The 5,244-nt window shown below is 43.1% G+C and overlaps 1 pseudogene; it reads left to right on the plus strand.

Moving 5' to 3' along the window:
• The first annotated feature begins 250 nt into the window (after positions 1-250).
• LOC126253829 (5S ribosomal RNA) lies at positions 251-368 on the plus strand (annotated as a pseudogene).
• Positions 369-5,244: the final 4,876 nt, after the last annotated feature.

A 5,244-nucleotide genomic window follows, 5' to 3' on the forward strand; every position in this document is an offset into this window, starting at 1 on the left:
CAAACAAACAAACAAACAAACTGCCCTATAGTCACTGTCGGTCTCCACTTTCCGTATCGTGGAGCAAAGACCTTTTTAAAAACCCTATTGTAAAAAATTCCGTCACTTGAGATATCCTAACTGGTGGTGGTGGGAGAGTTACAAGTCTGAATTTTCAAATCGCTTGATCAGCGCAAGCTCTGATCTGCTCTTCATAGTTCCTGGTAGTTCAGTTACTCAGCATCATTTCGGTGAAACTTTGTTAAGGATGGGCAACGGCCTTTCCGCAGTGGATACACCGGTTCCCGTCAGATTACCGAAGCTAAGCACTGTTGGGCGTGGCCCGCACTGGGATGGGTGACCGTCCTGGTCGCATTGCGCTGTTGCCATTTTTCGGGGTGCACTCAGCCTCGTTATGCCAACTGAGGAGCTACTCGACCGAATAGTAGCGGCTCCGGTCACAGAAAACTATCATAGCGACCGAGAGAGCGATGTGCTGACCACACGCCTCCCCTATCCACATCCTCAGCTGAGGATGATACGGCGGTCGGATGGTCCCGATGGGCCACTTGTGGCCTGAAACGGAATGCTTATGAAGGATACAAATTATATAGCAGTCTGGCTATGTTTCAAATGTTGACTTTCGAGCACTTTGTCATTCACAGATTTCCGAGCGCTTTGTGTCCTCAAGCTCACAGAGCTCTTCATGAATACTGTCCGTGTTTTCCGAGCATTTTCGAATGCCCGTTCGTACAGGCATCGACGCTCCCACGTTACTGATCTTCCAGTCGTTGCTGTAGGCCGGATAAGGTAGCATGTATCAGGGTGAATATAGCCATCTGTTCTCCGAAATTGCCGGCCGCGGTGGCCGTGCGGTTCTGGCGCTGCAGTCCGGAACCGCGGGACTGCTACGGTCGCAGGTTCGAATCCTGCCTCGGGCATGGGTGTGTGTGATGTCCTTAGGTTAGTTAGGTTTAAGTAGTTCTAAGTTCTAGGGGACTTATGACCTAAGATGTTGAGTCCCATAGTGCTCAGAGCCATTTGAACCATTTTTTTTCTCCGAAATCGAACCACTGATACTAATACAGAAGTGGCGTAATTTCCGCAACATCACGCAGGGAGAAAGTAGTAGTAGTTTGTGGAGCTCCGGATGCTTGCGTACAGATGTTACCTGATCACTGCAAGCGTATTTCGTAGCTAATCTTCCACTGATGAAATATGTAGAAGAAAAGCTTCTCAGAGAACTTCCTTTGGCGGCAAGAATCAAACAGTGTCACAAATTATCAGATTTATTTCATTTCTTTAATATCCTAAGCGAACTATGGTAGTTTCCCGTTGACTGTAATGACCTATCTGAAAGTGGCGCTCAGAGTTCTATTTTTTTTATAGGCCGTCATAACTCTAAAATCTGCTTCTACTCAAAATATACTTGGCTTCACATATAACTTTAGCAAGTAGTCACAACACGAAGATACGCAAATTACTTCGTGTTTGTAGGGCAAACCTACAAATACTGTAAGAAATCAACAGGTTAACTTAAAGGAGTGACACATGCTGTATAAAGCAAAGCAAATATGGCTGTTTGTAAAACTGTAATGACATTTTACGACACCACGTGGGGACGTTACATTTCATTCCCTGGAAACGGTTTCTTAAACCTTACGAAAATTACTTACCACCTTCTTTGTTGCTTGCAAAATGTGCGCTCGCGTCAAGCGTTGGAAATCTTCCTCTTAGCAGTTTTAAGTGGGCCTCGGCCCTGTTGGATTAAAGTATTAGCGCAAAAGCCATTATTCGTGGAGGGCCGAGGTGAGAACTTAATTTTCACGTGCGAAGGAAAGGAGTCGTTCAAATTAGTGTTTCTCCGCCTTCAGTGGGTCGCCGTCCGCTGTGACACTTGTTTTGCCCCGTACCAATTAGAAGAGCGACACCGCGAGAAATGGAAGCGAAAATATTTAAAATACGACGTCGCGGCCGCGTCTTAATTGGAAGTACACGCACACCTTGGAAGGCTCTCTCGCGAAACGTGACGACATTAAGTACGCGCCTCGTTAGAGCTGCTCCGCCACCGACGCCCGCGACATTAAGTAGTTTTCCGTTCCCCGCGAGCGCCAGCGGGCCGCGATTACGTCACGGCGCCTCTCCACACTCGTTGCATACGCTCCGGGACGGCCGTACTATAGAGCACATTGTAACAGTGGCGTAATTTCCGCGCCAAGTGCAGCTGCGGTTGTCTACAAAATTGCTTGCGTAGTCATCCTCTCCTCTCGTTCGATACAATGCTCGCAAGCTGCTCTCCCCCTACCCCACCCCCACCCTCCACCACCACCCCATCGTAGGTGCTAAAACTGTGAGTTGGGCTGCTTGGGTTCGTGACACATTCCAAATCCAAATAATTGCATTGCGGTTAGTATTGCGCATTATAGTGTACTAGTTGTTAATCAGTGCGTGATCCTCTTCGTTTACATATCGCAGCTTTATATCGACAGACAATTCAGCTGGTACCGCTATCGCCCATATCTACATGGACTACTCTGCTGATGTTTCTTTCCGCATGAGCCGAATCGAAAACCATGTGTCAACGAAAAAACTAAGAGTTTCGCACATTCGAGTTTTATCGGTGACACGTGGTTTTCTTTTTGTCCCTGTTGAGAGAGTGAGAGGCTATGCAGACAAGAACAGCTAAATTATTTATTTGTACAAATCTCCGATATGTGAACGCGTTTAATCCCAGTTGGGGCTCCCTATGACTCACTTAACCAGATCGCTTGTTATTTGGTGGAAAAGAAAGTATATGATAATGTCATTTGCCGGATCTTTTAACATACTGCTCTTCACCCACAGCAATTAATTAAAAGTACATAAAAGAAGAAGTATTCATTTACGCTATTGCGGTACAATAGCTTTTACACAACTACCTCTTTTGTCTACCGTAACATGACTGCATCAGGTCACTAGAGATGTTTGTTACGACATCCTACGGGTTTACAAACCTGAATCAAGACTACGATTTTCAGCTTTACATTTGCTTCAATTTTTCACCGTCTATTAAACGGAACGAGTAGAGTTATTATTTTTGCAAAAAGGCGTGCTACATAAGAGCCAAGATGAATTGAGAGTGTTTACCTTTATTATTCCAATAATTTGTTCGATATGCAGCACTGAAAAACCGTACCATTGGGAATTACATATTAGGATACTTGACAATGTCATCTCGAAGACTTAAATGCCTGCTCGTTTAGGTCTAACCCAAGACCCGTACAAACGGCATTTACATATAGAAACTATTGTCTTAATGAATTTATAGATGCCCTTGTACGCCTACATATTGAAGATGCTGTCGACAGCATCTTCACAATGTGTAAAGCATTTTGTTATTTCTAATCACACATGGTTAAATTCCAGTTTGTGAAGGTGTTATCAGCTCTATCAACGTTCATAACATGCAAACGTAAATACTGCGATATGTCACACATGGACACGGATGATATTCAGTCGTGTAATTTCTGGAATTCATTTCGAAACTAAATTTTATCTGCGAGACTATTTCGCTGAACTAACGTATACCTTGTATCAATCAGTGCTACCTAAAGGACTGAAACAGATATGGAATTGGGCATCTGAATAACAGTCTTTGAAAACTGCATGTCGTGTGATTTAAATTAGTTGGCACCTGACATTTAAAGGTCCAAAGTTGCAGGCAGCCGCCGCAGCACTATTCTCTACACGGCGATGGAATCGTCTGACATTCTTTGTCTCCTTCAAAAATCACTTACAACTACGTGAAATGCACGTAAGGTGTGGAACTCTGTAGTGTACCTAAGCATTTTAACATATCTATCCTGTATTTTTATTAGGGCCCCTATTCATGTTTATTTGAAACGGGTGAAATTTTCCTTTCCGGGAACCAGCTTCAAACTTATGACGCCGAATCTCGAAAACTAATGCTCTGAAATATTTTGTTCATGTTGTTTTCGAAACGACAACAGATTACCACGTATAAGATTCGAAAATGTTTTTTTTAACTTTTTCTGTATTTTATTTTTTTTTCTTTTTTCATTTTTATCTATATTTAAATAGTATTCAGAGATAAAATTTAGTGTTTCGCCTAAAAAAAATCACCAAAAAACTGAGAAATGGTCCTATTGTGTAGATGTCTATAGTGTCCTTAAAAAAGTAAAATATATATTTTTAATTCAGGTTGGCAAGCCGGCCGCAGTGGCCGAGCGGTCTAGGCGCTTCAGTCTGGAACCGCGCTACTCCTACGGTCGCAGGTTCGAATACTGCCTCGGGCATGGATGTGTGTGATACCCTTAGCTTAGTTAGGTTTAAGTAGGTCTAAGTTCTAGGGGACTGAGATGACCTCATATGTTAAGTTCCATAGTGCTCAGAGCCATTTTAATTTGAACCAGGTTGGCGAGTCTTCTGGAAAACCTGGAAATCTCAGAGAATTAAATTTTACCTGGAAAAAATTCAGGAAACTGTCAGGGAGTTTCAGGACTTTTCTGTGTTTTTCACCTAACATTGGTATTTACTTTTACTGTGTTTATAAATCAAAAATTTTAAAGTACTTAATATTTCGAAGTGCCTTAATTATTTCAATATTAGTCCATACAAAGTGTCGACGTTTAGAAACTGCTGTTAAATAGCCGAGGGGAACGAGAAGCCGGTATTGTCAGATGCCAAAGCACCCTCTCCCCCTCACAGTTAATGACTCAGAAGCTTCTTATGATATCATCTTCCACCCCATACCCGGATTTCTCGGGGAATTTTTGTTTCCAAATTTGAGTAGCTACCCTGTAATTGTAAATAGGATAAAAATAATGTTTTCTCTTGAAATAGACGAAATATTCGTGTCCAGGAAAGTTATCTACTTGAGAATTGGCGGGTGCAATGTCTTGAGCAGCAGAAGTGACATCACAGTGAGAGCCAGCAAGGCCAAGCTCTCATTGGTGTTTTATAGACGGGAGCTGTCGAACCCTGTAGCTGTCAAACGCTAAAATATTTTAAATCAGATTACGGGTCTGAAATGAGCGGAGTGTCGTAAGAAATTAAGCGTATGGTGCTCTGATACGCTCAGTCACTGTTGACTACCAAATCATGTTTTTATTTATTGAATTGTTTATTTAGTCGTAACGTACCAGGGACTTTGTAACAGTGTGTTGGGCGTTGTGATGAGTCGAGGCAGTTACGGAGACGGCCTCGTCGCGCTGCTACACGGCAGCATTCTCGTCTTCAGCGCGGCTGGCTCGGTGTAGACTTCCC

Source organism: Schistocerca nitens, chromosome 4, assembly GCF_023898315.1.
Source record: "Schistocerca nitens isolate TAMUIC-IGC-003100 chromosome 4, iqSchNite1.1, whole genome shotgun sequence".
Taxonomy (NCBI): domain Eukaryota; kingdom Metazoa; phylum Arthropoda; class Insecta; order Orthoptera; family Acrididae; genus Schistocerca; species Schistocerca nitens.